Genomic DNA, 19,047 nt, shown 5'->3' on the forward strand with positions numbered 1-19,047 from the left:
ATAGTTATATTCAAAATCTAAGGCAATGCTCATGCATTCCCTTTCCAAAGGGGCATATTTTTTGCTTCTAAAAGTGCATATACTTCATGGCAAAACATGAGGTGCAATAGTTAACTCTAGACAGAGAGTTTAAGGATGAAATCAGGATAATATTGGAAACACAGGAAATTCATTTGAGCTGGTGGAAGAGTTTTACTCATAATTATCAAATGCATTTTTTTGGCTGTTCATACTTCAGTTATTGTTCAATATCTATAAAACAAAACAAAACAAAACAAAACTAATAACTAACTTTCAGTTAGTTTTATTATATTAAAACAGATCTACAATTGCAGGTTATCTCAGCCAAAATATTTTTTCTATTCCAAGCTCATGAAAAATATCTACATTAATTGATTTTGCTATTCTTAAAAATAAAAATTAAAAAATTGCCTATCTTACCAGTACTGCTACAGCACTTAAAAAGATGCATTACTTACTTAAATTCTATTGTGAATGCAGTCACTGCTCTTCCTTTTCTTTGCTACTTTGTCTTCAGTTTTCAAAACATGTGCTAAAAGCTGTTCCAATTTCTGAATCTATATCAGAGGTAGTCATTGAATGTCCAAATTTTTGAAAGACTTTTTTGTTACACTGCCTTGTGAGAGATCATGTTCAAAATGCAGCCTCTACAAAGGGATTTTGACCATTTTTTTCTTTCTACTCCATTCAGAAATTCCCAGTGCACTAGGACTTCAAGAGGAAGAGAGGCCCCCATATCTCTGGTTACTTCCACAGTGACTGCATACAAGTACTTTCTTTCCATCTGAAATAAGATTTCATTCTCTCTTTTGAATAGCTGTCAAATTCTCTATGGCTTGGCTGAGTCTTAAAACACATCTATGACAATCACTACTGTATATAGGGTCTTTAAGTATGGTCTCATATAGTCTACTAAACTCCATATAGTTTGGGATAAGAATAGCAGACTGGTAGCCTTGAATAAGAGAAAGCTGCAGGGAAATAAGCCACAGTCAATCCTTGTCATTCTTAGGAAGAATTTTATCTCTGCCTAAGATAGGTCCTATGACAGTTGAGTGTGGTCATGGTAACCACTTATACACTTTATGGACATGGGTGGCACTGTAAAGAACTGGATGAATAATCAGCTCTGAACAATATGATCTGAATATGGTTGCTGCATCTTTGATACAACATACATAGGCTAAATTTGTATCCACTTTGTGAGCTGTAATTGCAGCAAAATACAGTGCTCTAGGGTATTCTTGACATCCTCTAACCAAGTCTATATATCTATCTTCACCTTTATGCTATTTTCTGGTTGGAGGAGAGATAATGTTTCATCCTAGTTGAAAAATATTCCCCATACTCTTTAGAAAGCACACTAAGTGCAATGACTCAGACCACGGCCAGAAGGCTATAGCTGCATCCAAGGCCATCTCAGCCAACATGCCAACAGTGACAGCATCTTGTCCCCATACCCTTTCAGAGAAAGTGTCAACCAAATGAACTGGCTGTCACTATGTGTTTATGTGTATTTATTTATTTCACTCTCATGGCTGATCTAAAATAATGACACAGAACTTTTCTTACTGGTACTGGGAGAAGGTCAAAGAGTATTGCCACCTCAACTTGAGTTGTTGTTTTTTTCCCTGCAAAAATGTGAAGTAAATTTATCTCTTTGAGTGATTTATTCTCTTAGCATTTACATGTAAGGTAGTCTGGCATGAATTCTGACGTTGCTTGACCTATTTGATAGTCTTCTATGTTGAAGATTTCCTTCCCCTGCTAGGGACAGCCCTAGGTACCAATTCAAGTTGGAGGCCACCCAGATGGAAAGCGCTTTGGCAGAAGAGGATTCTGGGATCCTGGTGGACACCAGCTTGAACACAAGTCAGTGTGCCTTGTTGACAAAGAAAGTTAATGGTATCCTGGACTGCATTAGATAAGGAATTATCAGCAAGTCAAAAGAGGCAATTCTTCTCTACTCAGCATTGGTGAGGATGCATCTGAAGTGTTATGTCTAGTTCTAGTTCTCTCCAAGACAAAAGAGTCATGAACACGCTGGAATGAATCCAGCAAAATGCCATGAAGATGATGGAGAAACTCTCATATGGGGAAACGCTGGAACAGCTGAGACTGTTTAGCATGCATAAGTCTCCAAGGGGGATCTTATCAATGTGTATAAATACCTGATGGGAGTTGCAAACAAGATGGAATCAAGCTCTTTTCAGTGGTGTCAAGTGCCAGGACAAGAGGCAGAGGGCACACACTGAAGCACAAGAAATTCCCTCTTTTTGTGATTTAATCATAGTAGACAGTTAAGTACCACAAGAAGTTTGCTTGCTTTCTCTGAGTAGGATAAGGAAGAGAACTTGAAGAGTAAAAATGTGAAAAAATATGGGTTCAGATAAAGACAGTTTAATAGGGAAAGCACAAGCTGCAAATGGAAGAAAGCAAAACAAGGAATTCGTTCTTTGCTTCTCATCAGCAGGCAGATTTTCAACCATTTCCAGGACAGTAGAGCTTATTTGTAACAGTTTCTTGGAAAGATAAATGCCATTACTCTGAATAACCCATCCCTAGCCCTGCCTTCTTTCTCCCCTAGCTTTTACTGCAGAGCATAACCACTTACTGGTTAGTGGCAGAAGGTCTAGCTTGAGGCTAGAAACTAGCTTTGTATTCCAAAGGTCAATGCTGGCTCCAGTCCAGTTTAATATCGGTCTGGATGATGGGGTAGAGTTCATCCTACACAAATTTGTAGATGATAAAGAAATGGGAGGAGTTACTGAAATGCCAGAGAGTCATGTTGCTATGCAGGGGAACAACAACAATCTGAATAAAAATGGGCTGATGAAGTTCAGCAACAGGAAGTGCAAAGATCTGTGCTTGATCAGAAATAGCCTTACACAGGGACTACCGAGGTGGAAAGGTAACAGGTAGGAAGTAAGCTTAGAGTCTTGGTGGACAGTAAGTTGAACATAAGCTAGCAATGTGCCCTTGCAGCAAAGAAGATAAATAGTATCCAGGGTATTAGGCAAAAGATTGTCAGCAGGTCAAAGGAGGTAATACCCTCCCTCTTTGCTCTTGTGAGGCCACTACTATTTTTCAGGGCTTTTCAGGACAAGAGAGACACAGACACACTGGAGACAGTCCAAAAAGTGTCACAAAGATTATTAAAGTACTGAGACACCTTTCCTATGAGAAAAGACAGAGAACCAAGACTCTTCAATCTAAGTAAGAAAAGGCTTAAAATCTTGTTGTCAGTATCTGTGTAAAAAGGCAAGAGACACGTTTTTGTTTCAGTTATGTCTAGGCAAGAGGTAATAGGCACAAACTGAAGCACAGGATGTCCCATCTGAACATCCGTAATCTGCAGGTGACTGAGAACTGACACTAGGTTGCTCAAAGAGATTGTGGAATCTCCCTGCTTGGAATTATTCAAAAGCCATTTGGACAAAGTCCTGGGCAAGTAACTGTAGGTATCCTGGCTTGAACATGGGAGCTTGGTCCAGATGACTGCCCGAGCTCTCTTTCAACCTCAGCCATTGTGTGATGTGGTGGTTCTTTGAACTGTGAAGAATGACTTGTACTCTAATGAGTAAACTGAGAGAACAGACAGTGTGAATCTCTATGACAAAGGGAGCACTGCAGAAAAAAAAAAAAAGAAAAAGAAAAAGAAAAAAAAAAAGCAAACAGCAATCAGATTGAGCACAATAGAATTAAATTCTGCAAGAAAGTGACATGGTAGCCGATCCACACTCAGGAAATGGCTTCAGAACCGTATTTTACTGGGAAACACACATCAGTAACTTCAAGTATGCTAATGAATTCATCATTATTTAGGGACACAGAATATTCTACTGGTGGTAGTATTGCAAAAAAAGCTGTATCTTTCACACAATCACTGAAAATATAAAAAACAAAGAGAGTTTTCAAAGACTGCCATAAAGATGCTATAAGCAGTGCTTCAATCATCCCAAAATATGTCTATATAAAAGAATGGGTGAAGACTGGAAATGGAAGATGACATTTTTTGTACAGCCTTACATAGCTTTTTTGGACACTTGTCCAAAAACCCTATCTAAAAGGCTGAGACTCACTAGACATTAGAGCTTTTATTCAGATGTAGTGCAAGTACACTGAATAAAATCCTGATTTTATCCTCCCCCTCTACTCTGCCCTGGTAAGGCCTCATCTGGAGTACTGTATCCAGTTCTGGGCTCCCCATTACAAAAAAGACAGGGATCTCTTGGAAAGAGTCCAGCAGAGGGCCACAAAGATGGTGAAGAGCCTGGAGCATCTCCCCTATGAAGAAAGGCTGAGTGAACTGGGTCTGTTTAGCCTTGAGAAAAGACGACTGAGAGGGGACCTCATCCAGGTTTATAAATATCTGAGGTATGGTGGCCATAGTGGTGAGGCCAGTCTCTTTTCAGTGGTACGTGGAGACAGGACGAGGGGAAACGGACATAAGCTGCAGCACAGGAAGTTTCGCACGAATGTGCGTAAGAACTTCTTCACAGTGAGGGTGACGGAGCACTGGAACAGGCTGCCCAGGGGGGTTGTGGAGTCTCCTCTGGAGATATTCAAGTCTCTCCTGGACGCCTACCTGTGCGACCTGGTGTAGGGAACCTGCTTTGGCAGGGGGGTTGGTCTCGATGATCTCTGTGGGTCCCTTCCAACCCCTACAATTCTGTGATTCTGTGATTCTGTGAAGTAAAATGCTGTGCAGCCCTGTAGATATCAAAGGTAAGTCATATCCCATTTGGACATGTTAGCAGAAGACACTATTATATTGGAGGAAGGAATGAAGAAATTAGTTAGGATAGTCTCTACTCCCTTCAATAGCATGCCTCACCTAACTAGAATAAACTGAACTCAGCACTTTTATTCATGAAAAAATTTTTGTTCTGGTTTTAGTTGTGGAGATCATTTGTTACAATTCTGCCAGATCCAGTAATGTCTAATCACAAAAAACCATCTATCTGGATGGATGGATATAATGGCACTCACATCTTATCAAGACACGTATGTGTGCATTAATCATAGTATAGAACACGAACTAGCTTACTGTTAATTCACAGCATACACAATTGCTGAGACCAAGCCCAGGCAGGATGGAAAACAACTGAGAATATGTGACTAATGCACTTTACATAACTCCTCTTCCAGTCACCATATTTTTTTTTTTCTTTCCTTATTCCTACATTGTGATCCATAGTCTTCAATAAAAGAAACTTAGAGCAAAAAGTCAGTGAATAGAAAAAATGATGTTTTCTTGTTGTGAAGCATCTGATGCATGATCAGAACTCCTGAATGATGCAGATGTGCAGAAAATTATAAAATAATAGAATCATAGAATGGCTTGAGCTGGAAGGAGCCAACCTCCCTGTCACAGGCAGCGCTGCTACTCACTAGATCGCGATTGCCATTCAACTTGGACTTGAATGCCTCCAGAGATGGGACATCCACAACTTATCTGGGCAACATATGAAAGTGTCTCACCACCCTCTGAGAAAAGAATTTCTACCCACATCAACTGAAATCACCCCTGGCTTAGTTTAAAGCCATTCCTTCTTCTCCTAACACTATCAGACCACGTAGAATGTTGATTTCTCTCCAGTTTATAAGCTTCCCTCAAGTACTGGAAGCTGCAGTGAGGTCTCCCTAGTGACTTCTCTTCTTCTTGACTGATCCTGGAGACAGAACTTTCTCTTTGACCTTCACTGGCCCTTCTGAACTTTCAGTTAGTGCCTGTCTCTCATCATGATAGAGCTTAGCCTTCAGAAACAGAGTTTAAAAAAATGCCTGGGACAAGATGTTACTACACCTGGAGTAGGATAATAAGTAGCTCTGCTTAGAGAGAAAGCATATCAAAAAAGATATTTATCACATAGGGTTCTGGAGAAGATAGTCTCAGCACACAATGAAGACCAGAAAGTACAAACTGAAGCACAAAAGCAGCACTCAACCCAATTTTCTTTAACCAGGTTTGGTTAACACAAATTAGCTCACGTGAAATTGACTGGAAGGGATTCCTTTAGAATCACAGAATCACAGAATAGATTTCTTTAGGAGACACTATGTGAATTGCAATTACAATTTTGCACTGTTTTGGAGAAACAATCCTGATATACAAGGAAGCCACATTAACATTAAATGTGTAAGATGTTGGAAGCAGACTAGATGGGCTTGGTCTCATTTGTCTTATTGGTGATGCTTCTCAGCTAGTAATAGTGGTATTATTCTTATCGGTGACTTTGCATTGATAGGAACAAGGGTTCATCACCTGGCCTTGCACTGTGTTGCTTATGTTGGGTTTATGTAGCAATGTTTGGAAGAAGAGGGAGATGAGAGGCAGTGATGGAGGGCAGGAGTGGCCTCAGTGAACACAGCACATTTACTACATGTCAGATCAGAATCATCTCCAGCAGGCTCCAAGTGGAACCTGCTGCTGGCCAAAGCAAAAAAAATGAGACAGTAATTGCACCTATGTGAAAGGCAGCTTTAAGACAAAGAAAATATGCTGTAAAACAGCAGCTGGGAGAAAGGAGTAAGAAACTGCAGACCCCAAGGTCAGTTCAGGAGGAGGCAGGAGGTATTCCAGTTGCAGAGCAGGAGCTCCCTGCAGCCAAGAAGAGGATCATGGAGGAGCAGGCTGTCACCCTGCAGCCCATGGGCATCATGTGGAGCAGATCTCCATGTGTATCCTTGGAGAAGCCCACAGTGCATCTGTGGGCAATGTGTAAAGGAGGTACAGCCCATGAAGAATCCCTGCAAGGAGCACACCAGGCCAGAGCTGCAACCCATGAGGAGCAGTCTGCTGTTGGGCTGGAGGACTGAGGGAGCTGCTGCCCATGTGGACCCTGTGGAGCAGTGTCTGAAGGATGGACCCTGTGATATGGAGCCATGCTGGAGCAGCTCTTGGAGAGCTGCAGCCTCAGAGAAGCCCATGCAGGATCAGTTTGTGAAGGATGGCATCCTGTGAGAGGAACCCCACATGGAGCAGGGGCAGAGTAACTATGGGTATGGGGTAGAGATGAAGCATTATGGACTAACCACAGCCCCCATTCCATGTTCCTTCATTTGATGTGGGGGAAGGAGATGGAAGGCGAATGGGAGGAAGGTATTTTTAGTTTGCTCTTTGTTCTCATTGCTCTAGTCTGTTAGTAACAGTCAATAAATTATTTTAACTCCTTTATACTGAGTCTATTTTGCCCATGATGATAAATGGTAGGTGAGCTCTTCATCCTTATCTCAGTTTTTGAGTCCATTTTCACTGTATTATCCCCATGTTTCTTTGAGGAGGAGCAAGAGAACAGTGTGGTGGTGTTTAGCTGCATATTGGGTGAAACCACCACAATAGTATAAATAATGCCCAAAAGACCAGAAAGACTTTGTGTTCTGTTTAAAATAGAGAAGATATTTTGTCACACCCATCATCCTGTAACTTTTGAACTCAACACAAATTTGAGGTTTTGAGCACCTATGATTGCTAAAATCCTCTAGCACCTTTCCAGGAATGAAGAATGTTAGCTACAGTGTCCTGGCCAGCTTTCAACACATTTAATTATAGTGTGCCAACATAATTTCCCTTGGAACTGCAGTTGGAGCTGTTACTTTTCACTTCCTCCTACTAAAAACAGTGTTTTGTTTTTCCTGGAGTAGAGGAGTTACTGAGTTCCACCTCAGAGATGGTGCATCCCAGTGCTGGTAGAATGGATCTTTAAGTGCATTCAGCTAGCATGACATCTGGAGTCCTTTCTGAACTAGAATTGATTTTCTAATTATAAAGTAGTCTTAAGAAGGTAGACCAAAACATGATGTTATACATCAATATCCTGACTCAATTCATACTCTTAATTTGAGTAGACCATCTGCTGAATTATATTAGTATAAAAACTTATTTTGGCTCTGAATAGTTATTACAATTTCCCATTAAGTTTTTTTTTTTTGCTGCTATGAGGGAAGATGCTACATTTCACTTTGTAAAAAATGTTTCAATTCAATACTCACTCTTAACTTCATAAAATGCATCTATCTGATTCCTCCTGTCTCTCACAAATGCACACATTTTGTATTAAGTAAGAATGACCTTTTTGATTTAAGAAACAGACTTGGTGGGTGGCAGTTTTTAAAGTAGCTTAGCACAACACACACAACATAACTATAAAAAGTGCTCTGGTTACAGTGTTTGGCACTTAATGGTTTGGATCCATCCCAAAGCCACGCCATGAAAAAATCCTCCCACTCCAAACGCTGCACAAGGTGACAACGCCTCCTCTAAAAACATAAACTTTACTCACATGGTTTGGCCTGTCAGTAGCTCTCATCTAGTAAATCACATATTCTTCAAATGTGCTTTGGGACTAGCAGGGGGAGGAGGTGTGAAAAGTTAAACTTTGTGGCTGATGAGGAAAGAGCTGTCTCTTTGAACCAATAGGCTGAGCACATGATACAGTAAGTACTCCTGCAATATTTTACTCATTTTAGCAAGCAGCACCAGAAAAAATAATTTACCAATTAGTCAGCAGGTTTCAGCATCATTAGCTTCTATATCAGATTTGCTACCATTCAGAAATGCATCAGGATACAAAGCAGGAAGAGTTAAGCATCTTTACTGGAATCTGAGGTCTGTAAGGAGGTGAAATTAGATTAGCTCCATGGAAAATGGGAACGGTTTACATTACCAGAGGGGCCTAACCTGTCTCTATGCTTAACAATGAGCAACATATTTAGCATATGGCATTACAATGCATTAGTGGTCAGGAGCAATTAAACCTAATATCTCCTCTCTTGAACCTCAGTAACTTGTTAGTTGGAGGGAGGAAAAGAAAAAAAAATAGAAAACAACTCTACTGCCCTCAAAGTGTCAGGTAAAACTTATATTTAAGGTAGGGCTACCACATGGATCTGTGCCTCCATCTGGTGATTCCCTTTCATGATATTCAAACAGAAGGTGCTTTAATGAGGCTTTTATAGCAGGCACCAACTGCCACCAATCTTCCTCTCTAAAAACTTATAATTGAGGGTTGGTTTTACAGTATGAGTTGAATCTTAACCTTGGGAATTCGTCAGTACATGCAAATCTGGGAGTGATATTGTAATTCAAAAAAGCCATTTTGGCTTTTGGTTTAGAGTGAAGTGGTTAGAGAAAATTGTGGTTCGCTAATTGTAACCAGTTACATGGTAGCTTCCTTCTTTACAGATGGATTAATAGAAGTGTCATCTCAAAATTAAATATCCAAGCTGATGGTGACCATATGTCCCCATTCAGACCCTTGTATATCAGTGATACAGCTAAACTACAGGCAGCTCTGAGGACAAAACGCTAATATTTTCTTTGTTTTGATTTTATAACCCCTTATGATGTTATTGTGTCTATATTCAAAAATGGGTCAAAGCTGAACCAGACCCCTAGAAAAATAAACTTCTTGAAATGCATGAAAAGCAGTATCTATCTTTCGCTGTCCTGCACTTGTTCATAAATTTTGTACCTGCTGATATCCATTTGTGGGTTCTTCAGTGATTACAAAAGTTATTTTATTAAATTATCTTACTATAGTGTATATAATGCCTTTCTATAGTACTTCATGTACTGAAATTCTTGCAGGCAACCAAAGTCATGGCACAGTCACTGTCACTTCCTATTGTTCCTGAAAACTAGCTAACTTCTCTTCTTCAGAAACAAATTCTTACTCACAGCACTATGGCAGGATCATTTTGTCCAGCTTGCAGTCAACATCACTCATACTTCTGTACTTCCTCCAGTGGCAGAAATGCGGTGTCCCCATACTATTTCATGGGTGCTGATAAATCTATGCTTTTCTTGCTCCTCATTCTGTACACTTCTGCTCAGAAGTTCAAGGATAAATCTTTTTCCCATTAAGTTGGATTCCAGAGAGTTAACATGTTATTTGGCATAATTTTGAATAAACATGCTTCAGAAAGTCTACTGTGGGACAGGGAAGAGGGAAGTGTGCCTCTGAAAAATCTTCCCAACCATGGAAATAAATTTTAACTGTACATGATCTTCAACAATCTTGCAATAACTGCTGTGACAGCAGTAGTGGGATAGCAATGCTATGTTTGACAATCAGTTTACTCCAAAGTAAAGGAAAAAGACTGTATTTTGAATCATGCCTTTAAGTCATAACCTGAGCATAATTTTGCCTGAAGAGTGCAGCAGTCTTTCACACCATGCCCTTGGGAATGAACAAGATGAAGGACCTGGCTTCACCTCACAGAACTTCTTCACACTTTCACTATCCAGCTAAATTAGCTTCACATGTACACACAATCCAGCACTCTCCACATGCGCACAGTATGAGCTGACTGGGAACTATCTGTACAAACAGCAGTGCTAGATGCTATTCTTAGAGCTTCCGAGTTCAGTCAAATCAAAGACCATTTTTCTTTTCAAGCCTCCACTGTCCCTTCCACTGAAACTGTTTTCATGCGGCAGAAAAATGTAATTTCCCCAACCCACATACAGCAATCTCTTTTGATGAGTCTTCTTTTCAGAAGAACCAGAGTCTGGGGAGCAAAGGCAATAGGCAGAGTTTTGAGGAAGAAAAAAATTCCCTTTCCTTTCCCTTTCCTTTGACTTGTTTTTTTCCTTCCTTCCAATTTCCTTTCCCTTCCCTTCCTTTCTTTTCCCTGTGTTCTCAACTTTTTAATTTTGGCATCCAACAGCTAATAGTTGTGCTCATCAAACCACAGTCCAGAAAATGAGATTTTATCATCATCTTTCTTGTATGTTTTACATTAGGTATAACTTGCTGTAAAAATGCCAAGACTTTGGATGTTAATTCATTACCCTTAAAATGGGATAGCAGATAAGCGTTCCCTAGGTCAGTGTAACATTTAAGTTTCCTTTCAGAAGACAAACAAAGGCAGGAATTACTTTGAATAAGGCCGATTTCTGTGATATGTTGCCCAAGAGGCAAGAATCTGCATAGTTTTAGTGCTGTATTTATCCTGAACTCTTAGTAATAGGAATTTAGCCAACTACACCATGGAGTAAAGCAAATTACTTTCACAAGGCTCGTAACATGTCATTCATTAAGATGACTCTCCTGGCATCCAGTGTGGGTGTCCGCTCACTCTACCATACAGCCTGAGGGAATATGAAAGTTGCCAAGCCGCTAAAATAGCTGAGCAATAGAAGCCAATGTGGTCACAGGGCTAATGCCAGCACCAAGGGCATATACCAACCAAACTGCAGATGTTAATTCTAGCAATGTAACTCAGTATGTGGTCCTTTCAGATTAAATAAACTCAAAAATTACAAAAGTTTCATCCTCTAGATTGTGTGCACTTGCGTAAGTAAGCCTCTAATTCACTTCTGCTCAATATTATCTTGATTTTTTTTTTTTCCCTTCACATTAATTGTGTCTACTCAACTTCCTTTAGGCAGGCTGATTTTTTTTAGTAGCTACTGTGAATTCCAGAAACTTTGTATTAGGAATAATCTCCTGTTTATACAAGCAAATACTCTTGCATGCTGATAGGTGAAAATCTATAAGCATGACCCATTATGATCACCAGTGCAAACGCACCAATATTTTTTAATCTTTTTGTGTGTGAAGCACTTCGAACTTGCTGAAAAATATCTGCTGAATGGAGCCTGAAGAAACTAAAAAACCGAAACCTATGGAAATTAGCATTCAGGTGTTTGAATTACCAGTCTTTCGAGCTGTTGTAAAACAGGAGTATTTCTCCTAAAACCAATGGACAAAATAAAAATAAAAGCTGAATGAGACAAACCAACTCCTTGATCTAGTGTTTGACCATGGAGTTCTTAAAAATCCTTAGATCAGTTGAGCAGTTTTTAACCAGATATATGTACCTACAAATGTAAGAGGAGAGAAAGAAGGATAAGGAGTTTACAGAAAGATTTTTTTTTGCCTGCAGTTCAACTCAAGCTCATCAGTTAAATTTGTTAGGAAGCTCTGCAAAAGCTGATTTTGTTCTTTGACTTGCTAAATGCACCTACAAGCCTATCAAGTCTATTATGTAAATTCAGAACTCAGTTTGACTAAGTACAACTGTTTCTATATAAACTGAGACCTGATTGAATATATTTTGACTAAAAGTGAACCTAGAGAATTTCTTGACTATTGAACAGCTAGTTCACTTTGAATAAACGACAGCCTAAAAATAAGCCATGCCCTGGTTTACAACTTGGTACTATTATTAAAGCAGAAGTAGAGGTAACTATCGAGTTCTGAGACAAGGTTTATGCTAAAAGGTGAACAAAGTCTTCAGAATAAAGTTCTGATGTTCCCTGCAAACTAATAGCTGCAACCTTGCAATATAGTATTCAAGGCTGAACACTGAAGCTGCTTCTGAAGCCAGACTGGAATGAGTTTGTGTGGAATGCCCACACATAGAAAGGCTTCCAGGCTCAGAAAATTCCTCTGCAATCTAGTAGCCACAGCCTCAGTGCTTCAGAAGCCAATGTGTCCTGTTCATTTGCAATGAACTACTATGTTGAGAAGGATATAAGCTGCTGGTAGAATTAATCCTACCAACCTTGCCTTGCCTCCCACAGGTTTATTATGAACATTGCAGTATCTTAATTAATGTTTGATATGATACTATAATTATTGACTTTGTATGTCCTAATTTTCCTTTATTCAAAATGTCAGCCATGGTCTGTTGCTGTTAATGAGGCCACATTTAAGATGTTCTTTCTACTTTGCAGCCTCATGAATAGTCATGGGGCTACACTTCCTAGAGATGGGCACCAGCATCCTCTGCTTTCAGCTTTGGTGTGTCTGGGACCAGCTGAGGCTAACCACAGAGGAGCTAACATCTGCCTCATCATAGGAAGCCAAATAAGAGGCAGATGATGAAAACAGCTGGCAGGAGTATTCAAGCACAGAAGGAATACTTTGAAGAATGTGGAAAATTGGGAGCAGAGAGAAAGGAGTCAAAGAATATAGCACCCGAATAGCCTGCTATATCACCACATTTCAGAGATTATGTATTCCTGAAGGACTTAAACCCTAACCTTACTCCAGAGCTCCTCTCCTTTTCCACCTCTTTATTTCTGCATAACACTGTGGAAGTATAATAGTGCTCCTCGAGGCAAGGAGATCCAGAACAAATTTATCTATTAACAGCTCCTAAGACCCCCTGTTAAATTTAACAAAAAGCAACATGAGGTGGAATCATGCCACTGTTCCTGAGGACTCTCCAGATGTATTACCCTCCTGATTTTAGAAAGGGCAAAGGAAAAAGGGATGGGTGGGTCAAATCCACTTTTCACCTTCACTTCTGCAAGGAATGACTGAAAAAAAAAAAGAACTATTCCACTGCTTAGAATAGTAGGCTGGGGAATATCTACAGTGTCTGCAACCTGCAGTTTCTACAGGTCTATTACTGAGATTTTCTATTTTCTTCCTGTAATTCCTTTCTATTCTTGAAATAGAAAACTTTCTAGAAACTAATGTCAGATAACTTATACCTGGACATTTCAGAATGCCTATTAATTTCATATCATTCTCTTTTTCTTCTATCTCCCTTCACTGTGTTCAGAAATAATGTTACACTTCCACTTTGTGCTTATTTTCTTGCTGCTTATCCCATTGCAGTATCTGTTCTTCACCCGCTTCATGCTGTATCAAGGCATTTTCTTGCCTTAAAAAGAGGATTTTCCCAACTGGTCCTGGATGTTTTCCCCCTATGGCATAGGGAAGAATTTTCCTAGAGTTAAGTGATAAAGTTGTATTTTTATTTCCAGTGGCAAGCATCCAGCACCAGCACAAGATTGAAAACAAGAGTCACAGGGCCATCAAAGCTCCGTACAGTTGAGTTACTGCATACAGTAGTACAGCTGAAAAGAATTTCGTCACTGTTGTGCTCTGGGTCTGTGGTTGGACTCAAATTCCTCAAAATGTAGCTGAAAAATGTTTGCATTTTAGCTGCAAGATCCAACATGAATTACACTTCACCATTCATCTCCAGCACTGAAAAGCTCCAGACCCTAACTGCAGAGCCCAAACCCAGATGGCAAAGTGTTTCCTCTTTCTAATGAGAAGCACACAGCACAAACAAATCTCTCCTCAACCCTGTCTTAATGTTAATTATGTCCATGGGTGGAAGAGAAGGGGAAGGGCTAGGGGCTGTTAGTTGGTTTGGAAGAATTTTTACAGTGGGACAGGTAGAGAGAAGCAGCTGAGGAAGGTCTTCAAAGAGGCTTGTGAGTCTGCCTGTGCACCAAGGAACAGATTAGCCAAAATGTTGAGGGCCACTAGTATGTCTACAAACTCATTAAGTTCAAGTTAAGCTCCTGAAATAAAGTTTGTGTTGTACCTGTGTGCTGCATATGCTGCCCTAGTCTTCTATCCTTTTGAGTGCTGATATGTCAGTGGTTCACCATAAGGAATTAGTTGTCATGCAAGATCAATTAAAAAGCATACTAATAAGAACCAGTTACGAAAAAAATAAACTTTCATCTCCAGCATTGTTATTCCTTTCTTTTTGTAAACATTTTTATTTATACTTAGGCCACTTTGAAGAAAAGTATTGATACAAGAAGGAAGAAAGTCTTATCAAATGCCAAATAAAAAAATCTATCTGAATAGATTTTAGGAGAAATGTATCCTCTTTCTCTCTTTCTCTATACAGTACAATTGAACAAGCTTTCGTGGACTAAGAGACTATGAAGAATGTGATAACTGTGACATTGCTTCTACTTGAATGTCTTGCAGATTCCTCTCCTAGCTATCATATGTCCCTCATCATCACCACATCCAAACCTCTCTGTTTTTAACAATCACATGATATTCAGATATAGAAAGAGCTGGCAGGAGCAGTGGGGAAGCACCAGAGTGGTGGGGCTGGAGGCCTTGCCATGTGAGGGGAGGCTGGGAGAAGGGTGGCTTGTGGGTGCCCAGCAGCAGCACTGGCACTGACAAGGGAACGTAGGAATCACAGCTGGGCTCTGAACTTTGTGTCTTGAAGAAGGACAAGATGATGTGGCATGAGCTGTTGTTTTTCTAAAGACAGTGGTGCCCAAAATACTGAAAAGATTAAAACACTTTCTGCTCTATCTTGATCTCCAATTATTTGTGTCAATTTTGTGGAAGAATGTATGTAAAAATACTGCTGGTAGAAATTGTTTACGCAAGTGGCCAAAGCAATTAATGTGAGGAATGTCTGTTTCTATTATTAGACTGCATTTGTTTCATGTAACCTGTCTGACTGGAGCTGTTTGAAGAATGAGGGATTACTGCATTCAAAACATAAATTCTCCTTCACTGAAGTTGAGTAAAACACAGTTGTTTTTTTTTCCTCTTCTTTACTTGCATCAGGTTAGCACAGAGTCTTGTGAGAAACAGAGGCTAGACCTCATACTACTGAATTATAAACTTTTTTTTCATTATGTAAGCCAACACTGAAGTGCACCAGACAGCAGTCAGTTTTTACATGTGACTTACCAACTGGATTCAATTTGATTAGAAATGGAACTGGATGTAACAAAGCACAGAGTTGAGAAACCCACAACATAAAACTCCCAAAACTTTTATGCTGAAATCAAAGGGTAGGGATTCAAAATTACAGGGGAAGATGGAAATGAGGGAAAGACATTGTAAGAGGAGACTTAGGAGCTGCGACAGATGTGGTTGATGTAAACAGAGAAGATATACAGCACAGGATCTGATCCAAAGACCCCTCCCATAGTAAGTGGTACCAAAGCGAGAAGTCTCCTATCCCTTTCCAGTGACCCTGGAACAAGCTAATATTAAACAGGCTGCAGGTAAAAACTTCAGGGGGAAAAAAGTAATAATAATAAAAATTAAAAAAAAAAGGAGGAAAAAAAGGCTTAAGGCTTAACTGGGATTTCTGAGAATTGAAATTCTAAAGGAATGCTACATGCTCAATACCAATCTGAAAACTAGATTTCTGAAGAAAAAGAAAAAAATTAAAAAAATCAGTTTGTTCCATATAGACACTTTTCTCCAGCACTGAGTCATAGGCTTCCCAGAAATTATGTTAACATCTGGGATTTATATACAGAGTTCATAAAAATATTTGGATGCATCTACACCTTGGGCTTTTCTTTCAAGCCCAAAGAATATAGAAAGGTTATTATTCTTAGGGACTTTGTAAATACCAGCACACTGTAGTGGCTGTGTTCTTTTTCATTGACAGTTTCATTTTTTCAAAGGTTATTATTTTGTTCCAGTTAGTTATTAGACCTATTGGTAAGACAAAACCAGCATGTTATTTTCCTAAAGCAGTTTTCATTTTCATTTCAAGTTTTACCACTACTCCGCAAAGCAATTTTTGTTGTTTAGATTTATTCCAGAACAGTATATGATTGAAGACGATCTTATGCCCTGGCTCTGTGGCTTCCTCAGATCAGCTGAATAAAATGTTTTCAGAAATCTCTTCTTTCAGATACACCAGCTAGTATCATGTGCACTGATAGTAGTGACAATATATGTACAGATGCAAGAAAACAAACAGGACATATTCTGATATCACAAGGCAGTAGCAGCAGAAAATCTTTGATAGAAGGTTCTGTAACTATGCTTATTTTTCAATCCAGTGTTAGAAAATACATCTGTAGTAACTGACAGTTTAATTCTCAAGTTGTTACACTTTGCATTCATTCTGAAGATATAATTAACCTTTATCCAGTAGTACAGCAAATGGTTTAAATGATGTCCTGAACAGAGGCAAAGGAAAAAAGTTGCGTTAAAAATATGATTGGTCATTTCCTCTCTCATCTCCATCCCCCACATGCTCAATGCACTGTTAATCTCAGATCTAGTGACCTCATAGAACTGCAGATTACAGCCAAGATGGTGGCATTTTTGGAGCTTTCATCCTCCATTTGGCTGTGATCCACTTGCCTTAGGAAAGGAGATAAGAATTTATATTCTTATCAGCCACCAGATGGCTTTTAAAACCAGAGGCTGTCTGCAAGGATTTAAGTTAATGAACAAAAGTGCTTTTATGAACTACTGGTATGTAAAGTTAAAGATGTAATTCTGTTTTTTTCACGATACTGCAAGAGAATAGATCCTGCCGTATTTAACAACTTAATCTAGAAATTGTGTAACAACATTTCAGACTCATTTTTGTAAGAACTGTAACTCTCTAAACAAACAAAAATGGTTTAGCCAGGGTACGTTAGAGCTTTTGGAACTGTGTAGAGTTTAGGGTGAAATAGAATTTTAGTCCTTGTCAGTGAATGTTGATATAGTATTTATGACTACAAAATGTGTTTTTAAAAGAAAAATAAAGCCAATATTATATTGTAACTCCTTGCAACAGAGAGCAAACTTCATTTCCTATCATCACTAAAAAGAGCTGCAAGGCTAATTTTGGGAAAACAGTGCTGCAAATATAAAGTAATGCATCAAGAAGATCTTTTTTTGTAGAAATAATAATTGCAAACATTATGCCAGTAATTCAGATAGAACTAAATCCTAGTAGTCAGTGCCATGCTGAAAGTCAACAGAGGAACTGCAAAAACTGCAGAATTATTTTCTGGAGCTGTTCCCTTTATACAGGTTTGGTGGAATTTGTTAAGACCATATGTTAGTCATATTGAGGGAGGCACGGTTTAACTTTATGAATTCTGGAGTTTTCCCAGCAAACTCTCAAGGTTTCATTTCTCTCAGGTTTGTGAATTGCTCATGTGATTGCAGGCTGAGCTGCAGGTTAAAGAAAAAGAACTGATAGCAGAAGTCAAAGTTACTCCCCTTTAAGCTCACTATAATCTTCAATTATAAATCCTGCTGTTAGTAATTTTATTGCAGTGATTAACAAATTGGCTTGATGTTGAAGCTGACAGGTGTACTCTGAAAGAAAAGCACAACTTTTCTGCAGAGACTGAAGAAAATCTGACCAACCTTATTTATGTGCAAGCTACAACAAAACAAGACTGTTTCACTAGTCTCTTGTTTCTTCATATACAAATGACTATTCATCAAAATGTTGCACGGTTTTAAACTGCCTTTGAAATGTATCAGTACATCTTATTTTAAAAAGAAGGTATATCTAAGCATCAGTTACTCAGAAAGTTTTATTGAATTGCTGAAATCATAGAAGTCGCTAATCAACTCAAACAATCCATAAGCAGTTCTTATCCAAGGATTCAAGATGTTTTCCTTAAACATAACAGGAGAGGTTTATTCTTTTTAAGTTTTCTTTTAGATCCTAATACCAAATTCTAAGATTCTAGGAAAAAAATATAAGAATATAAGAACTTTGTCTAGACACATGGGTATCTTGCATAATAGCAGCTTTTCCTCATGCTAGCAACAACCAACCAAGGCTCTTCACAAAGTGGGCTTTTGCCCTTCAAGTCTCAAAATTCATCAGTCTGAATAAAGAACACTGATATGGATAACTCAAATAAAATCATGTTTTCATTTCAGTGCTAATTTGATTTTACACTGAGATACTTTTCAAAGCAAAACGATGCATATTATAGTTTAAAGATTTCATCTATGTTGTCTAAAAATCCCTGTAACGAGACAGTTTGTGACTGGAATTGCAGCATAGTCAATATAAGCACAGATACTGTGACACAATTTGGCCTTCAGCTTTGTGCTGAGGAGCACACCAGAATTATTGCTCACTAATCTAGATCTTGTTTAATTAACTTACAGGTAGCAATACTTTATTTTATTTGAAATAAATTATTTAATTTATTAATTTTAATTAATTTATATTTTTAATTTATATTAATTATTTATTATAAATTTATTTTAAATTCCTGCAGCATAAAATGCATTACAATAGTTCCTAACACAGGTTGAGAAAAATGGCCAGAAAATGTCATTCCTAGGATTAAATTTAAAGTGAAACCTCGATATAAATATTTTAGCAAGCCTAACCTAATGTATGCATTTTAGGCATTATCAGTTCTCACTTATGTATCACATATTTCTGGAGAAAGAAGAATTTAATACAGATATTCGTAACTTGGCAGCATTAATGCTACCAAAAAGACTTGAACTTTGGAGACTTTGTTTTTGAGTTTTTACACTCATAACTTTATCCCTGTGGTAATGAGAG

The 19,047-nt window shown here is 38.7% G+C and overlaps 1 pseudogene; it reads right to left on the bottom strand.

The window, feature by feature from the left end:
• Positions 1–534: 534 nt before the first annotated feature.
• Positions 535–19,047, bottom strand: part of LOC109363777 (ATP-dependent (S)-NAD(P)H-hydrate dehydratase pseudogene) — a 31,307-nt pseudogene continuing 12,794 nt past the window's right edge.

This window comes from Meleagris gallopavo, chromosome Z (assembly GCF_905368555.1).
Source record: "Meleagris gallopavo chromosome Z, MGAL_WU_HG_1.1, whole genome shotgun sequence".
Taxonomy (NCBI): domain Eukaryota; kingdom Metazoa; phylum Chordata; class Aves; order Galliformes; family Phasianidae; genus Meleagris; species Meleagris gallopavo.